This window comes from Dama dama, chromosome 18, assembly GCF_033118175.1.
Source record: "Dama dama isolate Ldn47 chromosome 18, ASM3311817v1, whole genome shotgun sequence".
In the NCBI taxonomy this organism is placed as follows: Eukaryota; Metazoa; Chordata; class Mammalia; order Artiodactyla; family Cervidae; genus Dama; species Dama dama.
Window position 1 is genome coordinate 12,271,174 of NC_083698.1, and position 13,634 is coordinate 12,284,807.

The window sequence follows — 13,634 nt, forward strand, 5'->3', positions numbered from 1 at the left end:
TATTTTGTTACCCAGAGTTTTAAAAGCTAGGACTTTATGAAACAATGTTGCCAAGGCAAGCTGAATATGTGTTTCCTCTTCTGGGCAAAAGGAAGACTAAATCTGTAAGTCTTGGGGTGTGACAGATGGATCTGAGCTTTCTCTATTTCTATTTAAATAACCTAAAGTAGTTCTCGGGGAGTGAAAGTTGTTCCATGCTGGCTGGCAGACAGGAGCGCCCCAAACAGCGACGCTCTTCGCCTGCAGCCTCGTAGGTGAGTCCTAGCGATGGCCTAGGGGTCCCCAGGTCCCTGGACGCTCCGAGCCTCTGGCCGGCGCAGCCAGCCCCGCGCGGGCCCGGGTGCGGAGGGCCCTGCGGGGGAGGGGCGCGGGGCGCGGCGGGCGTGGGCCGGGGGCGGGGCGAGCCCCGCCCGGGTGCGCGCGGGGAGCTGTCAGTGTCAAGCGCGGGAGCGGGAGGAGGTGCCGGGTCCCCGCGGAGCGCGAGCCGCGGGCCGGCGCAGCGTGAGACAGCACATCCTGCGCGCGCCCGGCCCGCCGCCCTCGGGAAACGCTCGGGCGCCGCCGCCGCCGCCGCCGCCAACCCAGGGCCGCCGCCGCCCGCGTGCAGGTAACCGGGAGGGGTGGGGGGTCGCGCTCCCCGGGCCGCCGCCCGCGGGGTCCTCGGCTTTCGCAGCCGCCCGGCAGCAGTGCGGCGCGGCGGCCGCAGCCGGACCTCGGCGTCGGCCCCCTCCCGGGGCTCCTGCGTGCTCCGCGGCGCCCGAAAGCGGCCGAAGCCTCCCCCCACCCTCCCCACGGCCGAGCCCGGGGGCGAGCGCGGAGGGGAGAGTGAGTCCTGGTGTCATCACCTTGTCGCCCGCCTGGTGCCCTGGGAGGGGCGTCCCGGGGCGCCCCGCCTCGGTTTTTCTCCCGGGGAGCTGACGGCTAGCAGCAGTGAAACCCGCACCCACTGGGCCACCAGCTGACGGGGAGGGGCAGGCTGCAGAGGGAGGGAGGGCTGGATGCTGTTTTGAGTACATTTTCAGCTGTCTGCAAAGCTCTTAGATGCTGTTGCTACCCGCCGAGTGGAAGGAAGCGAATGCACTTCCAGCAAGGCATTAATGAAACACTCGCGCAAGAAGGTGCGTTTCTCTCACGGCTGTTAAAAAAAAAAAAAAAAAAAAGTGTGGCTGGGGGAGATGTTTTCGTAAACACCTTCGCGGCCGCGTGGCTCCTTCCCCGCTCCCACTCCCGCAGCGCTCTGGCCTTAAAAATCCGTGCGTCGTCATTGCAAGGGCGGTGATCCTGGCGGCACTGATGGGAACTGAGCGTGCGGGAGTCTCATGACTTACAAGGAGGATGAACAGAAACCCGGGATCAGGACAGGAAATTACTTAGGATATTAAAGAACTCAGCCAAATACAGGAGATGGAATATATTCGTTATCCTGGACTCTCCCACATCTAGGTAAGGGGCAGAACAAGTAGCCAGCCATTTTCTTGCCTGGAATGCCTTTCAAGTGGGCTGTAGACTTGCTGTAGTTAAGGGTTGTGCAGAATTGCTTCCAAATATTCCAGATGAGCAGAAAATATTACTAACATCAAGGTATGGTAGCTGCAGAAGACATCATATGGCTAATATTAACACAGATACAGGTGACTGCTATGTACACATTTTCATCATGAAAATTATAGAGAAATACGTTGCACAGTATTAGTAAATTTGAAATTTGCGTTCAGTGCAAGTTGCATCCTGAGGATACCAGTGGGAATGTGGTTCATAATTCCTCTGATTATTTAGAACGCCAGATTTTCACCAAAAGTTTTGGCATGGAAGAAAATGGACCCAAACTCTGCTCTTCTATGTCTCTTAGTAAAATAAAATCATCCACTCCTGTCACCAAGTGATCATTTGTTCTCTTCACAGGGACCAATTTCCCAATCTTTCTTGAGGTTTGGGGATCCAGTGCTCCAAGAGCCATTTCTTTTAAAAATCTTCCAGCACCATCCTTGGTATTTTTAAATAATGTGCAGGCTTTCTTCAGCCAGATCAGCTCTGGACCAACTTCTTGGCCCAGGACATCTTCTCTATCTCTTCCTTGTCTGGGGCATCAGGCACTGATGTACCTGCTTGCTTCTTGGACCTCAAGGTTACTGAGCTTCTGCTCCTCTGTTCCCTGGAGGGAGAGGGATGGCTCAGCCTCTTCCCACACCCAGCCTTTCCTCCTCTGCTGCTGGAAGTATGTCCTGAGGCTTTTGTGGTGTTACAGGTGTGTGTTATTAAGAATAATCTCCTCTAGGGCTTTGGGCAGAGAAGACAAGGTAACCCCCAGGAAAATGGAGCAGACTTCTCACAGTAGTGGTCCCAGGGCCCTTGTTTCTAATGAACTGAGCTGGTAAGAGGAAGTCACCAGGCATTTCTGTCCTCACGTTTTATGTCTAAGAGGGGGCTCTATGAACTTTTCCCCCCACCCCTCCTACTTCTTCCAACACTCCTTCCAGAGTCTGCATTTAATAAATGAGCCTTTCCCTTGTGCTGAGTCAAGCACTTCTTGGGGATAAAGCCTGGGTGCTGCTCTGTTCACACTCAGAAAAACCACATACAACAGTCTGGTAAAATGCATGCCGAGTTTTTAAAGCCAGCCATATCTCTTAGCACAGACAAGTGTGCACAGGCTTCACAACAGTTACTTCAAAAAATAAAAAGACTTTACTGGCAGTCCAGTGGTTAAGACTTTGTGCTTAATGCAGGGAGCCTTGGTTGGATCTCAGTTGGGGAACAAGGATCCCACATGCCATGGAGCACAGCAGAAAAAACCCCACAAAAATCCCAGTTACCTCAAAGGGCCATTCACTCTCCCAGATTGAGTGTATCACTTTGTTTCTTTCTGTTACTTAATAGCATCAAATGCAAAGGTCACATGCATGCATTGCAAACTTAAGTGTGGTTTTTCAGCATCATAAGTATATTCTTATTCATTCTTTCATGTACTTAGCCCCATCAAAGAAAACAAAAGTTGTTAATAATACTTTTATTTATAATAAAATCAAATAATACTGAGCATTTTAGCAGTGCTTAATACGTTTCCTAAATTTATTGCACTGACTTTGCTAAATGTATTTCACTCCCAATATATTTACGAAAATGTGTTGAGTACTTGACCAGGCATTGCATTTTAAACTATTTCTCAGGTATTAGCATACTTAATCCTCACAAAAATCTGCTGAAGTAGATATTATTTGTAATTCTACTTGACAAGGAAACTAAGACACAAGGATGTCAAGTAACTTACTGAAAATTGCTCAGCTGGGAAGTCATAGAGCCAGGATTTGAACCTAGGCAATCTGACTCTAGTCTTCTATAGGACAGTTTATACTGGTTAATTTTTATATATTGAATTCCAGCTCTTCTGTTATCTCATTTTAATTACTATATTAATCTTATGAAGTAGACATTATTATCTGTGTTTTACAAATGATAAAACTGAGTTAAGTGAGTTGATGCACCGCAGAGGTAGGATTCAAATCCCTTCTGTTTGACTCTAAAACCAGAACTCATCCATTTTAGCTAGCGTCCTCTGTGAGAAATAAAAAAGTTGAGCTTGTCTGTTCTTTTGGGTTTGTTGCCCATTTTCCCTGTGAGCCTTTGCTATTTCTTTTACGCCTTAAGTGTAGCCCTATTTTTTTCTTTCTTTTTTTTTTTTTTTTTACCAAGTGATTGGTATGCTTTTTTGCCAGGCAGATGATACAGCAAAACCAACATAGGACCATAGCTCTTTTGACATCAGATATTGCCTTTGTTCTGTCTCCTTAATGAAACTAGCTAATTCCCTGTAATACTTTGTGGGTCTCAAATACCATGTAAATTGTTGTCTCCTTGATCAGAGATCCCCTTTCCAAGCAATGTTTGTGTCTTCTACATACCCTAGAAAATGTGAGAAAATAGGTTCTTTTGGGAACTTTGTTGGGACAAAGAACTTCTGGAGCTCACTTCTTTTGAGAATTAACTAAAATAAGTCCTACTGTCATTTCTTTGAAATTTATAAACCATTGCCTGGGTCCATGTTAAAAAAAGAAAGAGTCCTTTTTGACTGGGAACTCTTCATTCCCAGTCAGTTCATCCCCAGACTTATTTCCTTTGCTTTTTCTCTGCAGAAATGCTGGCACCAGACTGTCAGAGTGAAGTTTGCATTGTAACACAGGCACCGCTGCCCGGGTGCGGCGTGTTTATAAAGCGTCTCCAAGTCTTTGTTTAGAGGAGGCTTCTGAAGCTGTCACCGTGGAGGGCAGGCATATGAGAGTTTCCAGGTGGTCATTGAACCCAATATAATTGATGCAAAATTTTATGCATTTGTGCTAAATGCAGTATTCCAGGGAAAAGCAGGTATTGGTGACTAACAGGAGATTAAGAATTGCTGGTTCTAGTGCACTGTTTAGGAAGGGGGAGGACTGGAGGCCGTTCTGCTGGAATGTGTTGGAAACAAGGCAAACTATCCTGTTAGAGCCGGCCAAGAAGGAACGTTCTCGGCTCTCAGGACATTGTTGGCATTTCACTACAGAGGCATGCGAGAGTGCCGGGTGCAGGGGCAACACACACGGATGCACGCTGCAGCCAGCTGAGGTCTCCAGGGCCTCTCGCAGCCCGCACACTGCTTGCCACTCACTCAGCACTTACCCTGCACACTCACACGTCGAATCTTCCCAACATTCCTATAAGGCTGGCATTTCTATTTTCACTTGACAAACAAGGAATTGGGTGACTGGAAACATTAAGCCACTCAATCAAGGCCACAGCAGGCCAGTTAGTAGAAAGACTGGATTTCAGATATAGGTCGGTCAGATTCCAAAGCTGGTTCATCCTCTTCCCAACGTAGTTCATTGTTTCTCTGTGTGGGATACTAAGGAAGTACTGTTTAGTGTAGCTTTTTGCTGTGGCAGGACAGAGTTCCTCAAGAACACTCTCACATGCCAATAGGAAAAGCCTGAATGTCTTATTAGAGGGGAACAAGAGAATTAGACGTTTCTCAGTGGCTCAGATGGTAAAGTGTCTGTCTACAATGAGGGAGACCCGGGTTTGATCCCTGGGTCGGGAAGATACCCTGGAGAAGGCAATGGCAACCCACTCCAGTACTATTGCCTGGAAACTCCCATGGACGGAGGAGCCTGATAGACTACAGTCCTTGGGGTCGCAAAGAGTCGGACATGACTGAGCGACTTCACTTTCACTTTCTTTCAGCACGGCAGAGGATAAGCGCATTTCCTTGAGGTGTGCTCGTGCCCCACACATTTGATTCTCAATATGGTGTCCAGGTATCTTGCTGAGCACCAGATGAATAGCAGTCTCTGGCAAAGACAGCCCAGAGAGTTGATTAGTTGATTTTTCCCGGGTAGCTGCAAAACTTTGCAATGTGTGCTCCATCACTCAAGTTGTGTCCGACTCTTTGCAACCCTATGGACTGTAGCCCACCAGGCTCCTCTGTCCATAGGATTCTCCAGGCAAGAATACTGGACTGGGTAGCCATGGCCTACTCCAGGGACCCACAGATGGAACCCATGTCTCCTGAGTGTCTCCTGCATTGGCAGCTGGATTTGTTACAGCTGAGCCACCTGGGAAGCCCAGCTGCAAGACTTTATTTATTGCAAAAATGAACTGACTTCAAAGTTGAGTTTGAAGCCGAGTTTGAAGCAGTGCCACATTCTGGGGCTTGCATGATCTAGCAGCTTCCTGGTGATCTGGAACCCTAACTGGGTACTCAATCCTGGGAAGACCTCTGCTCACCAGATGACTTACATGCCCTTTGATTTTCAGTTCATATCAATCCTGCAATCCTTCCCCATCGTTTCATTTTGGCGCACAGACCAGTTAATGCCATTAGTGTAGTAAACATGTGAAAGCAGAAATTTATGTTAGAGTCAAGGGCGTTCTTTTTATTTATTTATTTTTACCTTATTTGGCTGCACCAAGTCTCGGTTGTGGCATGTGGGACCAGGGAATGACCTGGGTCCCCTACATTGGGAGAGTGGAACTGTAGCCCCTGGACCACCAGGGAAGTCCCCCAGTGGCATTCTTTATAATAAAAACGAGCCGCAGACTCCGTAGAGGATGACTGCCTTTGATCAACAGGTTGCCTGGGGAACAGACACTAGTACGCTTCATTATGCTTCAGCCATTTTTCTCTCCTATAACCTCTATAAAGGTTTTTTAAAAAAATTGTACTGCTCCCCCACCTCCACACATTTTAGGTTGGCATCTAACATTTTTATTGTAAAGCATATCTGCGAATGTAATTTCCAGAATATTGTAAACCTTGACCTTTACAAATTAAAACGATGACATCATTCTTTGAATCCAAAGTAAAATCTAAATGCTATTCCAACCTCTTTTAAAAAAGTACCGGAAGAAGCTCTTCTACAAAAGCGTATTTTCATACCTTGTGGTCAAGCATCACAGTGAGATTTGGGTTTCCTTTTTTACCCCTGGTAATGGAGGTGGGAGAGACCTTGAGGGACTCTTCAGCCGCAGGTGTGTTCTCTGGCTGGTCAGTGTTTGGAAAGCCTGCAGACAGAAGGTCGAGGTGTGGAAATAACAATGTTACTAGCTCTCTCTTTTCCTACACACTCTGTAGAAAGCCTCGTGGATGCCAGGGCACATGATGCCAGTTTGAAGGGCACATATTATTGAGCACAGGTGCTGTGTGTTACAGGTCACTCTGGGGCCAGTGCTGGGAGCCAGGTCCACGGGCTCCATCCATCTCTGTGGCTCAAACTCAAAGTCGCAGGGCTGGAAGGAACTGCGGAGCCGCTGTTCCAGTCTCGCCCTTAGGCCGCTGACTGTGCGAATAGTCGTCTTTCCTTTATTGAGTGATTTATAGGAAGAGATCTGCCCTTTCCCCTGGGTTTATATTTTATTTTTTATACTTTTTTTTGATGTGGGCCATTTTTAAAGTCTGTATTGAATTTGTTGCCGTATGGTTTCTGTGTGATGCGTTGGGTTCTTGGCCATGAAGCAGGTGGGGTTTTAGCTCCCCGACCATGCATGGAGCCTGCACCCCCTGCATTGGAAGGTGACATCTTAACCCCAGACCGCCAGGGACGTCCCTCCAGTGTGTTTTTTTAGATCAGTGGTTCTCAGCCGAGAGTGACTGTCCTTCCCAGGGGACATTTGGGCAATTTGGTTTTCACCTTTGGGGAGAGAGGGTGGCTGCTGGCATCTGTGGTGGGAAGAGTTCAGGGTGGCTCCTAGCCAGCTTACAATGCACAGAACAGCCAAGCCTGAGAAGCCCTAATTTAGATGCTCTGGTTTTCTGCCGAAATCTTCCCTACCCTGAGTTAAGTGCATTTCTTTAGCCTTCTACAAGAGAAGAAGAGCATAACATCTAGAGGCAGCATAAGGGAAAGAAAAGAAGAAGCACGCTACTCCATTGACTGCCTCTGAGAGCCTCAGTTTCTCCATCTGTGAAATGGGAATATCAATACCTGACTTGCAAAATTATTGTAAGGCGTGCAGATAATGAAAGTACTGGGTGCAATATGTGGCACATTCTCAATGTGTGGAGGGTGCTTTTTGTTACTCAACAGCCATGATATCACTCTCTAGCCTTCTCTTCTCAGGGACTTGTGTGATCTTGCTCTGCTTTGAACCAAAGGTATGCTTTTTAAAAATGAAACATGCTATGTATCTGCCTCCTTCCATTTCTAGACTCTAGGCTCCCTGAGGCATCCTTTGTATATTTCAGCAGAGGGTTTCACACACAGTGGCTCTCAGCAAGCTTTATTGACCTGAAATATTAGCCAGAATAAATCCCACTTAATTTTCCTTTTATTATAAGATTTAATTCTTTCCCCTTGGATTATTTGTAATGTGTTTAGTAAAACATTCACTTCCTAAAATGTAGTTTCTATTGCACAGCTGGGCCCAGTGAGAACATGGGTCTTGGTAATGCCTCAAATTCTGGAAGCTTTACCTTTCTGCGCCAGTATCACATTTAAATGTTTCTGCTGGGGGAACGGCAGCCTTGAGAAAGACAGCCTGTCATTCTAGAAGTGACGGGTATGATGGTTTGAGTCTTGTGTTTTCCTTTTTGAGTCCCCTGGTCTAATCCTTTTGATCTGGCTTTGATCTGACATTCTCCTCTGAGCAGGGCAGTCCTTTGGCTCCTTTCTGGTGAGAAAGGAGAAATTTTTATTCATTTGTCAGATTTCTATTTTGTATTAATATGTAGAGTGAAGCCAAGAGTAACACATGTATTTTAAATAGTGCTAATGAATAAATGATGACACACTCTTTTATATCCTTTGCTGGCATCAGTTTCTCTCATTGGGTATGGATTTTTCCACTCCCAACTTGGAATAGTACCTGTTTCTTTGTTTGACAAGCTGAAGATTTTAGTAATTGAAATGGAATGAAGTCCTCTCCTTTTGAAAGTAGTTTAGATCCTGTAAGGCACATATGGAAGCCTTTAAAAGTTGGCCAAGTGTTTGAATACTACAGTGGGCCCACGTGGAGGGGATGATCATAGTATTCTGTTTTGGATTCAGCTTGTGGGATTTTAGGAGTTGGTGTTAGTAGGTGGTGGGTTTGATCGGCTGAAAGGGTAGAAGGCCCTGTGGGGAATGTGTGTTTTGACAGTGCCCCCTTTTAAAAATGAAATGAGTCTCCTGTTTCACCATCCACCCCATTAGTATCAGAATAGCAAAGCATTGTGGGAATTGGTGTGTATTTTGTGGGAGAAAGAATAACAGAAAACTTCTCTGCTTGTTTCTTTAAAAAGTGTGACTTTGTTCACTTTCAGAAGGTGTAGGTTACCACGGACTCTGAAAGAGGATCCTCTCTCTCTGAATGTTTTCAGGCTCAGAGGAGAGTGAGAATCTATTTACCTTAGTTAAAATGCCAAACCAAATCTCCCAATGTAAATATGGACCACCCAGAGACATTGTAAAGGCCAGGTTTGGGGTTTTGAATACAGATTTCCTTGTTTTGTCTTTTAGGCTTTTTAATATTTTTCAAATACTGTCGAAAAGTAATTGGCATATCAAGCAAGGATGAAATCCCATATCTTTTGCCGTGAACTTTAAAGGGGGGAATTGTACTCCTTTTCCTTGAGAGCCCCTTGTTTCTTAACATCAAGAAATATGAATTATTAAAATTTGAAGGCCACCAAGTTGAAGATTTTAAAGTAGATAGAAAAGTCAGGTTATGACACAGGTATAGGAGAGGAGGTCCTGTGAATAGTCAGCAGAAGCAGAGGCACTACCTCAGGCCAAGGGGGGCTCATAATTTGAGCAGGTTTGGAGATTTTAACCTTGAGGATCCATTATTGATCTCAGCCATCTTGCCTGATGGTTGAGGGTGACAGGGACAGTGATAATTTCATTTACAAGGTTTTGTTAAAGCTTTATATGATTTGCCCAGTGGAGTGGTTGCCTCAGTCAGTGACGATTGTGGAAGGTTCACCTCAAGCGGGAATATAGTTCCCATCTGCAGTCTTGTGGCCAGTCTCCTGCCATCCCAATGTCCTTACAATAGACAGCAGCCTGCTTCTGAGTCAGAAATCATGATGGGCAGACGGTGGGGAACCCAGCCTCCTGGGTTCCTGAGGGCCCTGACTGGTCATTGAATTGACAGCTATTGTTTGCCCATCATGATTCCTCTGACTGAGAAACAGGCTGTTGTCTGTTGTAAGGATGCCAGGATGGCAAAGTTTGGCAACAAGAGGAGCTGCACAACAGGCCTATATATCTGAGACAAGGCATTGAGGTGAGAAATATGACTTTATTTGGAAAGACAACTGACCAAGAAGATGGCAGACTCATGTCTCAAAATAACCATCTTCTCCAGGTCTGGATTCCAGGTTCTTTTATAGAACAGAGATGGAGGTGGGCAGGTGGTGAGAAAGCAAAGTGAAAAGGCCATTAATCTTACTGAATCTCCTGGAATGGCATGCCAGGGGAGGCAATGGGTTAGTTTCTTCCTTCCTGCAGTCACCTATAAGTGGACAGAGTCCTGAACAAAAGCTTCTTGGTTTAACATTTAGGCAGAGGGTCAGGGTTCCCCCAGGCAGGTGATTATATATGGACACAAACCTTTTAGTGAACAAAAGCAGTGGGAAGCCAAGGTTAAAGAAACAGATCCAACATGGAGTCAAGCTGTTCCCTGTAATGAAGGCATCGACCTTGCAGCAGAAGTCTTCAGCCCATCCAGAAAACATACATAAGATAAGAACATACTGATAACCCCCACTCAGTGGCGGTTGAATGAAGTCCAGCTGCAGGTATTCAGAGGGTTCAGAGGGAGAAGGCTTGAGGTCTCTGGGAACAAATATCTTTTTCCAGGTTTGGGGAGCTGGCAGGTCAGACATTGGTGGTTAACTGGTTTTGCAATGTTATAGAAGGCCTCTTACTGTCGGGGGAGTATGTAATTTCCTTGGTTCTGTCTCTTTGCAACAAAAATATGAAGTGATGGATGGACCAGTGTTACAGCTCTTGGATGGGCCAGTGTTACAGCTCCATGTTACAGCTCAGTTTTATTTAGAAAGTAAAAGAAAATACATCCTTGAGGTGTGAGAGAATACCAACCCAAAAGATTTGAAGAGAAGAGAGGCCCTGGACCAATTTTGGCTCCTCTTTTTATATGTTTTTTTTTTTTTTTTTTTTTCCCCTTCTCCTCCTCCTGGGCCTGCCCTGTGTAAACTGGGCTAGCCAGGAGTGCTGTTTGTTTACCTGAAGTCCTCACTCTGGTCCTCGGACCTTCCTTTGTTCTGTTTTTGCAGTCTTCTCCCTTCTTTGTCTTTTAGCCGCTGCCATTTTGGACTCCTTTTTTCTATTCTAACTACCTAACACTATCAACATTTATTTCCTGATTTGAGTCATTTTAATCACACCGCAGTGGATGAAGGGATGCAAAACCTGAAAAATGGAGTTTGCTGGGGAGCCAGGAAGAAGCAAGCACTGTCCTGGGTTCCCCAGTAGCCCTGAATGCTTGTTGAATTGACAGCCATTGTTTGGATATCATGATTTTTCTGACTCAGAAGCAGGCTGTGGTCCAGTGGAACTTCCCTTGTGGTCCAGTGGTTAAGACCTCGCCTTCCAAAGTAGGAGGAAGCTGTTCGATTCCTGGTCAGGGAACTAAGACCCCACATGCCTCATGGCCCAAAAGAGCACAACATAAAAAAGAAGCAATATGGTAACACATTCAATAAAGACTTTTAAAATGGTCCACATTAAAAAAAAAAACAATAAAAACAAAAAACCCAAGAAGCAGGCTGTTGCCTGTTGTAGGGACACCAGGATGGCAAAAGTCTGGCAACAAGGGATCATTTTTTGCAGGAACAGAATGGACTTCATCCACATGATCCACAACCTTTATAGATTCTGTTGCTGCTGCCTTTTCATGGAAGTCAGCTAGGGCAATCCCCTGATACTCAGGTTCAATCTTTTTAGTGTGAGCCTCAGTTTTTATGACAGCAGTTTCAACAGACAAGGGAGTAGCAACAAGAAGGTTATTTACATGCTGTCTGTTTTTGCTGGGGTCCTGATAGACTTAAATGGCTTCCCTGGTGGCTCAAATGGTAAAGAATCTGCCTGCAATGCAGAAGATCCTGGTTCTATCCATGGGTAAGGAAGATGCCCTGGAGGAGGGAATGGCAATCCACTCCAGTGTTCTTGCCTGGAGAATTTCATGGACAGAGGAGCCTGGCGGGTTACAGTCCATGGGGTCACAAAGAGTTGGACATAATTGAGTCGCTAAGACTGGTAGACACAAAAAAGCCAAAAACCCTTTGCTTCCTTAACATTCCAATTATGGATGACCCCAAAGGCATACCAGTTGCCAGTATAAATCCTAACAATTTGTCCTTCTGGTAACTAGCATGCTCTTGGTCAGGACGTGGAGTTCTGCTTATTGGACTGGTTTAGCTTATGGGAAGACTTACCCTCTCAAAAATTCATATTGGGTAATGACAATGTAGCCAGCTTGGAAATTTCCTTTTTTGTTTACAGTATGGCCCATCAACAGACAAAATTAGGTCAGGATTAGTCAAAGGGGCACTTTGGGAATTAGGGTACAGTGTCGCAAAGGTCATGGGCTTACCTTCTTTGCTCAAGGGTAGTAACATGGCAGACTATTTTGTTTTGGATGCAGACTTAGGTGGTGAAAGCAGAATCGTTTCATAGGAGGTTAGTCTGTTTGCAGAGAAATGAGTTACTTCAGAATTGAGAAGATTTTGGACAGCATGTGGAGTTTGTAAGTAAATGTCGTTTCCTATGGCTTCCCAAGTGCCGCTAGTGGTAAAGAACCTGCCTGCCAGTGCAGGAGACATAAGAGACATGGGTGCAATCCCTGGGTCGGGAAGTTTCCCTGGAGAAGGGGATGGCAGACCACTCCAGTATTTTTGCCTGGAGAATCCCATGGACAGAGGAACCTGCAGGCCACAGTCCATGGGGTTGCAAAGAGTTGGACGTGACTAAGCAACCTTCACTTCACTTCTGTGCTTCTCATGTTCTTATGTGAGCATCCCCAGGGCTTGGCTATCTGTTTCATGTACAAATAAGGTGAAAGATTCTGAAGTTGGGTGGCCCTGGGGCAGGCAGTTCTTGCAGCATTTGTTGTAGTTTCATGAAGGTCTGCTCATGTTTATCTTTCCCAGGAGCTGGTTCAGTGATTGAGCTTTTATTGAGTTCAAGGAGTGGGAAAGCCAATAGAGGAAAAATTAGGAACCCATACTCTGCAATAACCAGCCAGGCCTATGGATCCACAAGGTTGTTGTTTAGATGTGGCCTAGGGAATTTTGAAGATCAGCTTGGTTTTTTGGAGCTCACTGGATTCCTTCAGTGCTTAGATTATGACCTAAGTAATGAGTAGTGTCTGGAGATAATTATAATTTTTCCTTGGAGACTTTATGTCCTTGTTTAGCTAACTGTTGTAGCAAATAAGTGGGATTCTTTGTGGATGCCTCTTTGGTACCTGAAAATAGCACAAGTTTGGTTATATTCTTATTGTAGAAGGGTCGATTTCCTGGGGAAGTGGAAGGTACATAAATTTTGGTAGAGCATTTGGGAAAAATAAGAAGGGGTCTCACTGAACCCTCAAAGTTTGCCTGTCCCAGGTATATTGTTGTTTGTTCCAAGTAAAGGTGAATAGCTACTGGTTGTTGAAGTCCCCAGCATGCTGAAGACTGAACCGTTTTTAGTCTGATGAAACTTGTGACAAAGGATTTTGGGGTATGGAACAGCTGGGAAGTAGGAAATCTTTTTAATCTCAAGTTAAATTGCCATACCCACCCATTGGGTTTCGGGACTGTTAAGACCAGGTGTTACAGGGGGCTGGTACAGGGAATGGTTAGCCCCTGGGGGAATTGGTGTTCTATTATTGGTATGAGACCTTGCATTGCCTCAGGTTTTAATGGCTGTTGAGGCAGTTTAGCGGAGAAGGCGATGGCACCCCACTCCAGTACTCTTACCTGGAGAATCCCATGGACGGAGGAGCCTGGTGGGCTATGGTCCATGGGGTCATGAAGCGTCGGACACAACTGAGCGACTTCACCTTCACTTTTCACTTTCATGCATTGGAGAAGGAAATGGCAACCCACTCCAGTGTTCTTGCCTGGAAAATCCCAGGGGCGGGGGAGCCTGGTGGGCTGCCGTCTATGGGGTCACACAGGG

General features: G+C 45.9%; 1 protein-coding gene across 1 annotated transcript in view; it reads left to right on the forward strand.

Moving 5' to 3' along the window:
- Positions 1 to 554: 554 nt before the first annotated feature.
- DYNC1I1 (dynein cytoplasmic 1 intermediate chain 1) overlaps positions 555 to 13,634 on the forward strand; it is a 370,725-nt gene continuing 357,645 nt past the window's right edge. Inside the window, exon 1 of the mRNA XM_061166296.1 lies at positions 555 to 607. The gene's annotated coding sequence lies outside the window, so the exon portion shown is untranslated. The remainder of the gene's footprint in view (positions 608 to 13,634) is intronic.